Source organism: Oncorhynchus kisutch, unplaced genomic scaffold, assembly GCF_002021735.2.
Source record: "Oncorhynchus kisutch isolate 150728-3 unplaced genomic scaffold, Okis_V2 scaffold1706, whole genome shotgun sequence".
Lineage (NCBI taxonomy): Eukaryota > Metazoa > Chordata > Actinopteri > Salmoniformes > Salmonidae > Oncorhynchus > Oncorhynchus kisutch.
Genome location: NW_022263651.1, coordinates 29,158 through 43,353, shown reverse-complemented (window position 1 = coordinate 43,353; position 14,196 = coordinate 29,158).

The window sequence follows — 14,196 nt, the reverse complement described above, 5'->3', positions numbered from 1 at the left end:
AATGTTTTACGGCAAAAACACAGCATATATATATGTTAGACCACCACCAAAACAAAGAAAAAACGTTGCCATTTTGTCCAACAAAAGATACAATGACAAAAGCAGGATTAAAAGAAAAATCATTCACTAACCTTTTGAAAATCTTCATCAGATGACAGTAATATGACATGTTACACAGTACATTTATGTTTTGTTCGATAATATGCATTTTATATCCATAAATCTCGGTTTAGATTGACGCCATGCTCAGAAAATTCTCCAAAATGTCCGGAGAAATTATAGAAAGCTACGCCAGATAACGCCAGATAACAGAAATTCTCATCATAAACTTTGTCTAAAGATACATGTTCTACATATAGTTAGAAAGATACACTTGTTCTTAATGCAACCGCTGTGTCACATTTTTTTTAACATTACGGAATTAGTTTACTATGCAATAATCTGAGACGGCACTCAGACGTAACAATATTTCTCCGCTATGTTGGAGTCAACAGAAATACAAAATTACAACATAAATATTCCCTTACCTTTGATGGTCTTCGATCAGAATGTAGTGGAAGGAGTCATACTTACCCAATACATTGTTTTATTTCATAATGTTCCATTCTAGTGTCCATGTAGTAGCATATGCTACCACTTTCAGCTCAAATGCCCCAAAAATTACTTCTGGTCCAGAATAATTGCGCATCAAAACTTCCAAATTACATATTACAGGTCGACGAAACTGGTCAAACTAAGTGCAGAATCAAGCTTCAGGATGTTATAAACGTACAAAACGAATGGCATTCCAACCGGACAATCCTAGTTCATCTGGGGCTGACTGGAACAAAGGAAGCTCTCTGTCCAAAGCGCGCCTTCACACACATGAAAATCCTTGCGACACCTACAGGTTTTCACCCCATTGGGTCAAAGTTCACAGCATATGCACCATTAAATGCTCTACTGAATGAGGACATCTAGTGTAAGACATAGGAAGTGTTTCCAGATCCATAACTGGTTGGGAAGGGAGGGGGCGATGATGTCAAAGTTGCCCCAACTTTCAGGATTCCAAAACTAGTTTGGAAGATTGCCTGCCCTGTGAGTTCTGTTATACTCACAGACATAATTCAAACGGTTTTAGAAGCTTCAGTGTTTTCTATCCAATAATAATAATAATATGCATATATTAGCAATTTAGGACAGATTTTTATGCAGTTTACTATGGGCACGCAATTCATCCAAAGGGGATATACCGCCCCCTATCCTTAAGTCATTATTAACTTTCACTGCTATGCGGATGACACACAGCTGTACATTTCAATGAAACATGGTGAAGCCCCAAAATTGCCCTCGCTAGAAGCATGTGTTTCAGACATAAGGAAGTGGATGGCTGCAAACATTCTACTTTTAAACTTGGACAAAACAGAGATGCTTGTTCTAGGTCCCAAGAAACAAAGAGATCTTCTGTTGAATCTGACAATTAATCTTAATGGTTGTACAGTCGTCTCAAATAAAACTGTGAAGGACCTCGGCGTTACTCTGGACCCTGATCTCTCTTTTGAAGAACATATCAAGACCATTTCAAGGACAGCTTTTTTCCATCTACGTAACATTGCAAAAATCAGAAACTTTCTGTCCAAAAATGATGCAGAAAAATTTATCCATGCTTTTGTCACTTCTAGGTTAGACTACTGCAATGCTCTACTCCCCGGATACCCGGATAAAGCACTAAATAAACTTCAGTTAGTGCTAAATACGGCTGCTAGAATCCTGACAAGAACCCCAAAATTTGATCATATTACTCCAGTGCTAGCCTCCCTACACTGGCTTCCTGTCAAAGCAAGGGCTCATTTCAAGGTTTTACTGCTAACCTACAAAGCATTACATGGGCTTGCTCCTACCTATCTCTCTGATTTGGTCCTGCTGTACATACCTACACGTACGCTACGGTCACAAGACGCAGGCCTCCTAATTGTCCCTAGAATTTCTAAGCAAACAGCTGGAGGCAGGGCTTTCTCCTATAGAGCTCCATTTTTATGGAACGGTCTGCCTACCCATGTCAGAGACGCAAACTCGGTCTCAACCTCTTCAGTGGGTCATATGATTGAATGTAGTCTGGCCCAGGAGTGGGAAGGTGAACGGAAAGGCTCTGGAGCAACGAACCGCCCTTGCTGTCTCTGCCTCTAACCCTATTACAGGGGCTGAGTCACTGGCTTACTGGAGCTCTCTCATACCGTCCCTGGGAGGGGTGCGTCACCTGAGTGGGTTGAGTCACTGATGTGATCATCCTGTCTGGGTTGCCCCCCCCCCCCTTGGGTTGTGCCGTGGCGGAGATCTTTGTGGGCTATACTCAGCCTTGTCTCAGGATGGTAAGTTGGTGGTTGAAGATATCCCTCTAGTGGTGTGGGGGCTGTGCTTTGGCAAAGTGGGTGGGGTTATATCCTTCCTGTTTGGCCCTGTCCGGGGGGTGTCCTCGGATGGGGCCACAGTGTCTCCTGACCCCTCCTGTCTCAGCCTCCTGTATTTATGCTGCAGTAGTTTATATGTCGGGGGGCTAGGGTCAGTTTGTTATATCTGGAGTACTTCTCCTGTCCTATTCGGTGTCCTGTGTGAATTTAAGTGTGCTCTCTCTAATTCTCTCTTTCTTTCTCTCTCTCGGAGGACCTGAGCCCTAGGACCATGCCTCAGGACTACCTGACATGATGATGTACAAAGGGCTATATAAATACATTTGATTTGTCTGAATGAACCTAGAGACACCAAAACATCCATGTTTAGAGAAGCTTGGAGATTATTCCACAAGTAAGGGGCAAAGAGCTGATTTACTGAACTCTGTACAGACCAAAGGAATTTCCAGAGTTAGCAATCCATGAGACTGTGTATGATAACCCTGACTCGTACATCTAATGGTTATTGTAGATGTTAGCTACAGAGGGAGTTTACAGTATGTAAAATAGCTTTATAAAGACAAAGAGAGCAACGAATTGACCTACGTGACCTCAGAGGGTCAGCCTACTTTATGATAGAGAATGCAGGGATGTGTACTGAACCTGTACCCATAATAAAACAAAGTGCTCTAGGCTTTAATGAAGTGGCAGCTGCATTCATATAGATGATTTTGCAATAGTCTAGGATCAGTAAGAACATTGATTGAATTATCTGTTTTGTACTATTTTAAGCGAGAGGCCAGACCTATTTCTATAGAAGAAGCCCCTTTTATTTTCAGCATCTTAATTCATGTTTTTCAAAAAGACAACTTAAGGTATATATTGATACACAGTACCAGGTACGTACACTTCAATCATTAAAATCATTTTTGTGTACTCTAGAAAACATACTTAGTTTTCCATGAATTCAATAATAATTTAAAGTCAAAAGGTGTTCTGCAAAATAATGAAAGCCTAATGTAGATCAGATAGAGCCTGATCAGCAGGGCGGGGCAATTGAGTACACAACAGTATCATCTGCATACAGGTGCAGGTAAAACTTTGTCATATTTATATATTTCTGACAAATTAATACAATAGTTGTTTAGACATTCTAACATAACACAATATCTAGATACAAAAAAATGTATATGCAACAGTTGAACGACAATTTCGACCCCCCGTCGGGTGATGTATACAACTTCACGATACATTGGCTATTTTAGTATTCCTTTTGTCTTTTATTTTTACATGTAATCTAAAGTCTTCACAACCAAATGCATACAACTTTTCCATTCCCCCATGGCTATATAAACTGAACTCTAGGTTTCATTTGCGTTATGATTTAGAATTGAAAGTTTCTACCATGCCTCTCTGCAGATCCTCTCAAGCTCTGTCAGGTTGGATGTGGAGCTTTGCTGGACAGCTATTTTCAGTTCTCTCCAGAGATGTTTGATCGGGTTTAAGTCCGGGCTATGGCTGGGCCACTCAATGGTGCCAGGTTTCCTCCAGACGTGACGCTTGCCATTCAAGCCAAAGAGTTCATTCTTGGTTTAATCAGACCAGAGAATCTTGTTCATGGTTTTAGAGTCTTTAGGCAGACTCCAAGCCGGCTGTGATGTGCTTTTTACTGAGGAGAGGCTTCCACCTCTCCACACTACCATAAAGCCCTGATTGGTGGAGTGCTGCAGAGATGGAACTCTCGAGCTCTGTCAGAGTGACAATCGGGTTCTTGATAACCTCTGACCAAGGCCCTTCTCCCCCGATTGCTCAGTTTGGCCCGGCGGCCAGCTCTAGGAAGAGTCTTGGTGGTTCCAAAGCTCTTCCATTTATAAACGATCGAGGCGACTGTTCTTAGGGACCTTCAATGCTTCAGACATTTTAGTACACTTCCCCAGAGCTCTTCAATCAGGGATTTATCTGACAGTCTCACTGTATACAATGCATGCCTACATCTAAAGTATGAACATATGAGGAATGTCTGACCCCATCACAAATGCTCTTATGTAGACCCAAGCTTTTATTTTAATCAGTAGCAAATGTAAAAGATAAGAAAACCAAAGAATTAACTGAACAGTAGTCATTTTTACTACGGACTGCACACAACCTGTTCTCAATTAGCAAGCAATGGACATGAAACATTTCAAAGAGACAAGGCATTTTTTAAAGTAAGTTGTTTATTGATTCCATCACACTAGAGTAGCAAGAGCACCAGCAACTTCCTGGTCTAAAAAGCAGAAAGAAATGCAAACAGTGTCAGCAACACAGAATGTTAAGTAACCAATGTCAAAAACAATACTCACCATTAGAGCTTCTAGAGGATGAATCCATTATATTTCCCTGTTGATAGATATATGATTAGTACAAAGTCCTTCAAATTCAGAGAGCAAAGTTCAGAGCAGGTTAAAGTGAAACATTACCTTGCAGAATCCTTCACTAGTGTTGGATATATGCTTGGTGCACCAATGCCAACATAACCGTCCTTGGGAGCATTTCCACTGTCAACAGGCATTGCCTCCCTAGGAGTGTAGCTGATTTGTGAAAAGATAGTTCTGCCATTCTTGTAGTGCGATTTGGAACTGTAGGAAGAGATTGGGATGACACCTGACTGTTCAATGCTGGCCTGAGAACTACCAGAGGCATCATCTTCAGTTCTTTTGTAGTGCTTCTGCTGAGACAATGGGGCCAGTTGCTGCTGGGATATTTGGCCTACATGCCATAATTGCTGAGGAATGGGGTTGGGTAGCTGCTGGGCCATTTGAGCTGGATACCTCACTTGCTGAGGCTCGACTGCCAGTTCCTTCTGCTGCTGGGGCTCGACTGCCAGTTCCTTCTGCTGCTGGGGCTCGACTGCCAGTTCCTTCTGCTGCTGGGGCTCGACTGCCAGTTCCTTCTGCTGCTGGGGCTCGACTGCCAGTTCCTTCTGCTGCTGGGGCTCGACTGCCAGTTCCTTCTGCTGCTGGGGCTCGACTGCCAGTTCCTTCTGCTGGGGAAATTGAGATGGATGCCACACGAGCGGAGGCTGCTGGAGAATGGAGGCCTGTAGCTTCTGTGGCATGGCGGTCAGCTCCTTCTGTTGAGGTTCAGTGGCCGGTTGCTTCTGCTGCAGGGGAATTTGAGCTGGCGTGGTGGATGGTGGCTTCTGCTGAGGTTCAGTGGCTGTTCGATTCTTGGACATTTGAGCTGGATGCCACACCTGCTGGGTTATGGTGGTTGGTTCCTTCTGCAGTAGAGGCATAGGGGCCAGTTGCTTCTGCTGGGGAAACTGAGCAGGATGCCACACTTGCTGGGGCACGTCGGTCGTTTGCTTCTGCCTCAGGGGCATTTGACGAGGATGCCACACTTGCTGGGGCACGACGGTCGGTTGCTTCTGCTGCATTTGAGCTGGATGCCACACTTGCTGGGGCACGGTGGTCAGTTGCTTCTGCTGCAGGGGCATTTGAGAAGGATGCCACACTTGCTGGGGCACGGCGGTCGGTTGCGTCTGCTGCAGGGCCATTTGAGGAGGATGCCACACTTGCTGGGGCACGGCGGTCGGTTGATTATGCTGCAGGGGCATTTGAGGAGGATGCCACACTTGCTGGGGCACGGCAGTCGGTTGCTTCTGCTGCATTTGAGCTGGATGCCACACTTGCTGGGGCACGGCGGTCGGTTGCTTCTGCTGCAGGGGCATTTGAGGAGGAAGCCACACTTGCTGGGGCACGGCGGTCGGTTGATTATGCTGCAGGGGCATTTGAGGAGGATGCCACACTTGCTGGGGCACGGCAGTCGGTTGCTTCTGCTGCATTTGAGCTGGATGCCACACTTGCTGGGGCACGGTGGTCAGTTGCTTCTGCTGCAGGGCCATTTGAGGAGGATGCCACACTTGCTGGCGCAAGGCAGTCGGTTGCTTCTGCTGCATTTGAGCTGGATGCCACACTTGCTGGGGCACGTTGGTCTGTTGCTTCTGCTGCATTTGAGCTGGATGCCACACTTGCTGGGGCACGGCGGTCGGTTGCTTCTGCTGCAGGGGCAATTGAGGAGGAAGCCACACTTGCTGGGGCACGGCGGTCGGCTGCTTCTGCTGCAGGGGCAATTGAGGAGGAAGCCACACTTGCTGGGGCACGGCGCTCGGTTGCTTCTGCTGCAAGGGCATTTGAGGAGGAAGCCACACTTGCTGGGGCACGGCGGTCGGTTGCTTCTGCTGCAGGGGCATTTGAGGAGGATGCCACACTTGCTGGGGCACGGCGCTCGGTTGCTTCTGCTGCAAGGGCATTTGAGGAGGAAGCCACACTTGCTGGGGCACGCCGATCGGTTGAATATGCTGCAGGGGCATTTGAGGAGGATGCCACACTTCCTGGGGCACAGCGGTTGTTTGCAGTGGCATTTGAGGAGGAAGCCACACTTGCTGGGGCACGGTGGTCGGTTGCTTCTGCTGCAGGGGCATTTGAGGAGGATGCCACACTTGCTGGGGCACAGCGGTCGGTTGCTTATGCGTCAGCATGTGAGCTTGATGCCACACTTGCTGGGGCACGGCGGTCGGTTGCTTCTGCTGCAGGGGCTTTTGAGCAGGATGCCACACTTGCTGGGGCACAGCGGTCGGTTGATTATGCTGCAGGGGCATTTGAGGAGGATGCCACACTTGCTGGGGCACAGCGGTTGTTTGCAGGGGCATTTGAGAAGGATGCCATACTTGCTGGGGCACGGCGGTCGGTTGCTTCTGCTGCAGGGGCATTTGAGGAGGATGCCACACTTGCTGGGGCACGGCGGTCGGTTGCTTCTGCTGCAGGAGCATTTGAGGAGGATGCCACACTTGCTGGGGCACAGTGGTCGGTTGCTTATGCGTCAGCATGTGAGCTTGATGCCACACTTGCTGGGGCACGGCGGTCGGTTGCCTCTGCTGCTGAGCTTCTGCGGCCAGTTGCTTCTGCTGCAGGGGCTTTTGAGCAGGATGCCACACTTGCTGGGGCACGGCGGTCGGTTGCTTATGCGTCAGCATGTGAGCTTGATGCCACACTTGCTGGGGCACGGCGGTCGGTTGCTTATGCGTCAGCATGTGAGCTTGATGCCACACTTGCTGGGGCACGGCGGTCGGTGGTTGTGTCAGCATGTGAGCTTGATGCCACACTTGCTGGGGCACAGTTGTCGGTTGCCTCTGCTGCTGAGTTTCTGCGGCCAGTTGCTTCTGATGCAGGGGCAATTGAACTGGATACCACACTTGCTGAGGTTGCTGGGACATGGGGGCCAGTTCCTTCCGCAGGATGGCGGCCGGATGTTTCTGTTGCGCTTGCATTTGAGATTTATAATTGCCATATCCTAGAGACCGAAGTGATCCTGCATAGAGCCATGCTGCATTAGAATCCAGTGCAGGAGACCAATCACCTAGGTTAAAAATATAATCTGTAAAATGCCAGCATTTGAAAGTTAAGCAACTGCGTAGCTGTTATTTGAAATGAACTCACCTTCTGATGTAGAACACGTTATCCCTCCAATTAGCAGGCAACAAAGCCAAGAAATGCTTAAGGAAAAATAATGTATGTCATAAACATTGCTACCTGTAACACCTGAAGGACAAGGGAAACAAACTTAATCAATACTTAAAAACATACCTGAAAGCGATTCCAATCATCACGGCCATTTTGCCCTCAAAACCTCACCAGTATTCAGAACTAATGGTAGGCATATGTCCTACCAGAATATCCCTTTTACTATATTTGCCAGATGTTTGGTTGCTCCTTTTAAAGGAATCCCAGACCCTTCTAATGTCGTTGGCTAATTAAGGACACCTGTCAGCCACTGAACTACATTCAATTTCTATTTCCAAATTGACCCCTAAATCCTACACCTTGGTCTAAACACAAGGATTTAATAGGGATAAGCAATATGGCCACAATTGCATCCAGCCTATCAGAAGGCAAGGTGAAGCAATTAACATATTGCTTTACCCTATCTGATCATTTCAAATGCCCATAAGTGACTAAGTGGTAGGTGTAGGAGCTAGGGGTTGATTTGGAATGCAGATATTTACTCAGGTCTGGTTGATTCTCTAATTGAGATCCTGACAGGTTTGACAGCCCTTACTCTAAAGCACGTGTCAAACTCATTACACGGAGGGCCGAGTGTTTGCGGATTTTCACTCCTTCCTTGTACTTGATGGCTGAATTAAGGCCACTAATTACTCCCCTCACCTACAGTAGTTGTCTTGGTCTTAAATGAAAGGAAAAAACAAAAACCTACAGACACTAGGCCCTCCATGGAATGAGTTTGACACCCCTGCTCTAAAGTAGGAAACACATTTTGTCTTGGCACTTCATTGATCGGTTTAAATGATTGCTTGTACAACATTCACTTGGTTCATTTGAAGATTAGAGGCTGAATGAGCAGTTAGGCACCCTTATTTTACACATGCCTTCTTTTCAACCGCGTGTTTCATTCAGCATAGCAACATTCGATGGATAACAGTTTCATTTGCCTGTTCAGCCTGTACATTAATGATCTGCCTTCTGTCTGTACTGGGTCTGAAGTTCAAATGTATGCAGATGATACAGTGATATATGTGCATGCAAAGAGCAAACAACAAGCTGCACAAGAACTCACTACTGTAATGGTCCAGGTTACAAAGTGGCTCAGTGACTCGTGTTTGCATCTCAATGTGAAAAAAACTGTTTGCATGTTCTTCACAAAGAGGGCAACAGATGCTACTGAGCCAGATGTCTATGTGTCAGGGGAGAAGCTCCAGGTGGTATCCGATTTTAAGTACCTTGGCATCATACTTGATTCCAACCTCTCTTTTAAAAAGCATGTGAAAAAGGTAATTCAAATAACCAAATTCAACCTAGCTAATTTCCGATTTATACGAAATTGTTTGACTACAGAGGTAGCAAAACTGTACTTCAAATCTATGATACTCCCCCACTTAACATACTGCTTGACTAGTTGGGCCCAAGCTTGCTGTACAACATTAAAACCTATTCAGTCTGTCTACAAACAGGCTCTCAAAGTGCTTGATAGGAAGCCCAATAGCCATCATCATTGTCACATCCTTAGAAAGCGTGAGCTCTTGAGTTGGGAAAATCTTGTGCAATACACCGACGCATGTCTTGTATTCAAGATCCTCAATGGCCTGGCTCCCCCTCCACTCAATATTTTTGTTAAACAGAAAACCCAGACATATGGCAGCAGATCCACAAGGTCTGCCATGAGAGGTGACTGTATAGTTCCCCTAAGGAAAAGCACCTTTAGTAAATCTGCATTCTCTGTGAGAGCTTCCCATGTCTGGAATACACTGCCATCAGACACACATAACTGCACCACATATCACACTTTCACAAAATGCTTGAAGACATGGCTAAAGGTCAATCAGATTTGTGAACATGGTCCCTAGCTGTGTGTTGCCGCTCTCCATGTTGTCTGTAGCTTGTGAGGTGTGGAAACACTTTGTTGCTTTTATGAATTTTGTCTTGCTGCTTTTTGTTTTATGTTGCTCTGTCTGTATGCTACGTCTTGCTTGTCCTATGATGCTCTGTCTGTATGCTATGTCTTGCTTGTTCTATGTTGCTATTGTCTATATTGTAATTGTTTTTAATAACCTGCCCAGGGACTGCGGTTGAAAATTAGCCGGCTGGCTAAAACCGGCACTTTTACTGAAATGTTGATTAATGTGCACTGTCCCTGTAAAAATAAAAATAAACTCAAACTCAAGTGCCAACATCTTAGACAAATTCTGATTTCAGACAGACACCAATTAAACACTCATGTTATGCTTTTGATGATCTGAGTCTTTAATTTTTCAGAGGCAAACATACAGTAGGGCTCGTTTGAGCGGTAAGACTAAAGCAACTGACTGTAGACCAAAGTCAAGAAGTAAAGTCAGTAGAGGTGCATCTGCGACAACCAAAAGTCGGATACTAACGTCATTTTCCAACAGCAAGGCTCAGATCACCATGGCAGTGTTGCCATTGTTTATAAAATGTTTCCTTTATAATGTAAAACTGTGCTTTGACATATGCATTGACGGGTCTTAGATTTTTAGACTGGGTATCTCTAAAGTGCTTTGTGACTACTGCTGATGCAAAAAAGGGCTTTTAAGAAATACATATGATTGATTGACAGATTTGTGATATTATAACAAATAATTTAACAACATTACAATTATCATCATAATATTTATTATTATTATGTTACAGGTGAGACATACCCAGAAATGTCAACATCTTGGCAAGTGCTCAAATCTGTACAGCAGCCCCAGACAATCATGTACAGTAGCTCCAACTTACAAGAATGGGTTTACAAGGCAGTGATGAAAAAGGTTTATATGAGCGCTAATTAAAACATGCAATGATATATATTTGATACAATTACCCATTCAAAACTGTTGTTACAAAATCACTTCTCATTGTGTTCATTTCAAGGTTTCACAAACATAAAACAACTATCTAGTTAATGTTTCTCGGACTAACACACTGTTGAGTTTCCTATTTACTAAAGAACAGTCATTAAGACAAAACACAAAGAGTTGTAATATAATCTGTATACATGTCATTCTATACTGAAGACAGGTACATTCTGAAAGATTGTTGATGATGTTAATGTGATAACACATTCTTTATTCATCTCTCAATTTAGGATAATATCATTTATTTTTACTTTACTGAAATTGTATTATTTATGTTGTCTCATACCATGACAATACACTACCAAGCAATGCAAGCAGATGTGGAATTAACCCCATAACACTTGTGTGTCTTTTGGGTCAAGAATTGATCAAGAATACCAATAGGCTTGATCAGATCCTCTTTCCTATGCAGGCACCATATAATGCACAGCCACATGCAAATCCATAAACTCCACCAATAGAACGTTGAAAACCTTAACATGACTACTGGCAATGTCATTATTATTGTCACCATCCATCAATTGTTGAATTGTGTTATTTGTCTTTGTAAATGCACCGAGCCTCCAAGGGCTGGAGCCAATCAACGTAGTAAATTAAAAAGACCCAAATAAAACGTATGTGAAAAGATGTGGTCAAAGTATAAAACGTTGCTGTTTTGTTTTTTGTTTTGTTACAACAACCAAGTTTTCCTAACATTTGTCATAACTAGTAAGCCTTACATCCTGAATGAATATGGGCTCCCAAATATGCACCTGGGAACACATGGGAGGGGTGGGACCACATGCACTTTTAAGTAATTGAGCCTAGAACATCATTTCTATATTGTAATTAAAATCATTGACCCATAAGAGAACAATGACCAAAGCGTGAGCCATATATAATTAAAACAACATTATTCTTAATGAGAAATATAATCTAATAAACAAATGTTTGCATAACGAAAGACATGACAACTGTCTCCAACAATGTATTTAGCGATGTATAAAACTTTCATATTGGCAGTAAGGTCATTGAGAATAGCTATAGACAGTAGTTCTTGTGGGAGGTTCAGGGATAAATATAGTGAAGGATCATGAATGTTAAAGATTTGTTCACCTTGGGGATTTTGAAAGAGGGGAATTAGAACTCGAAAGTAATAGTGATAAGAAAGATCATAAAGGTCATTTCAGATTCAGGTTTAGGGGGGTCATTTCCAGGCACAACTTGCAGACTTGTTTATGTGTTGCTGTGCGTTTTGTTGCCAACCTATTTTGCTACCTGACAACTTTATGGTTTTTACTTTTTAATTACGGTTTATATTTTTGTTTTTTTCCCTCAACTTTTTCACTCCGGAAGCTTTATCTGGACATGGTTCGTCAGGACCTCCAACAGCCGAAGCTAAGTAGTAACATTAACATGATGCCTTCTAATTGCAGTCGCTGTACTCATAATATACAGGAGAACGATCGCCTTACGGCGAGGATAGCTGTGCTACAAGCCCAGCTTCAGATGCAATCGTTAGGCAAGGGTAATTGCAGTGTAGGAAAGGATGAACACAGTCCTCGCAGCCGGACAACTTTCTCACGGTTTCTGGAAGGAAATGCTGTAGGAATGCTCAGCCGGTGTCGCTCATTCAGACGACAGAGACTTTCAACCGGTTTTCCCCATTAAGCAGCAAGTCGGAGTCAGAGGCCGAGCCTTCTCGTGTCTCTACTCCTCCCGCTACGGGGTCTGAGACTCCGAAGCTTCCCACCATTAGCTCTGACAAATTGAAAACTCTAGTCATTGGCGACTCCATTACCCGCAGTATTAGACTTAAAACGAATCATCCAGCGATCATACACTGTTAACCAAGGGGCAGGGCTTCCGACGTTAAGGCTAATCTGAAGATGGTGCTGGCTAAAGCTAAAACTGGAGAGTGTAGAAAGTATAGAGATATTGTTATCCACGTCGGCACCAACGATGTTAGGATGAAACAGTCAGAGATCACCAAGCGCAACATAGCTTCGGTGTGTAAATCAGCTAGAAAGATGTGTCGGCATCGAGTAATTGTCTCTGGCCCCCTCACAGTTAGGGGGAGTGATGAGCTCTACAGCAGAGTCTCACAACTCAATCGCTGGTTGAAAACTTTTCTCTGCCCCTCCCAAAAGATAGAATTTGTAGATAATTGGCCCTCTTTCTGGGACTCACCCACAAACAGGACCAAGCCTGACCTGCTGAGGAGTGACGGACTCCATCCTAGCTGGAGGGGTGCTCTCATCTTATCTACCAACATAGACAGGGCTCTAACTCCTCTAGCTCCACAATGAAATAGGGTGCAGGCCAGGCAGCAGGCTGTTAGCCAGCCTGCCAGCATAGTGGAGTCTGCCACTAGCACAGTCAGTGTAGTCAGCTCAGCTATCACCATTGAGACCGTGTCTGTGCCTCGACCTAGGTTGGGAAAAACTAAACATGGCGGTGTTCGCCTTAGCAATCTCACTAGGATAAAGACCTTCTCCATTCCTGTCATTATTGAAAGAGATCATGATACCTCACATCTCAAAATAGGGCTACTTAATGTTAGATCCCTTACTTCAAAGGCAATTATAGTCAATGAACTAATCACTGATCATAATCTTGATGTGATTGGTCTGACTGAAACATGGCTTAAGCCTGATGAATTTACTGTGTTAAATGAGGCCTCACCTCCTGGCTACACTAGTGACCATATCCCCCGTGCATCCCGCAAAGGCGGAAGTGTCTTTTGAGCTTCTAGTCATGAAATCTATGCAGCCTACTCAATCACTTTTTATAGCTACTGTTTACAGGCCTCCTGGGCCATATACAGCGTTCCTCATTGAGTTCCCTGAATTCCTATCGGACCTTGTAGTCATAGCAAATAATATTCTAATCTTTGGTGACTTTAATATTCACATGGAAAAGTCCAGACTCACTCGAAAAGGCTTTCGGAGCCATCATCGACTCAGTGGGTTTTGTCCAAAAACATGCAAAAACATGTCTCTGGACCCACTCACTGTCACAGTCATACTCTGGACCTAGTTTTGTCCCATGGAATAAATGTTGTGGATCTTAATGTTTTTCCTCATAATCCTGGACTATCGGACCACCATTTTATTACGTTTGCAATTGCAACAAATAATCTGCTCAGACCCCAACCAAGGAGCATCAAAAGTCGTGCTATAAATTCACAGACAACACAAAGATTCCTTGATGTCCTTCCAGATTCCCTCTGTCTACCCAAGGACGCCAGAGGACAAAAATCAGTTAACCACCTAACTGAGGAACTCAATTTAACCTTGGGCAATACCCTAGATGCAGTTGCACCCCTAAAAACTAAAAACATTTCTCATAAGAAACTAGCTCCCTGGTACACAGAAAATACCCGAGCTTTGAGGCAAGCTTCCAGAAAATTGGAACGGAAATGGCGCCACACCAAAC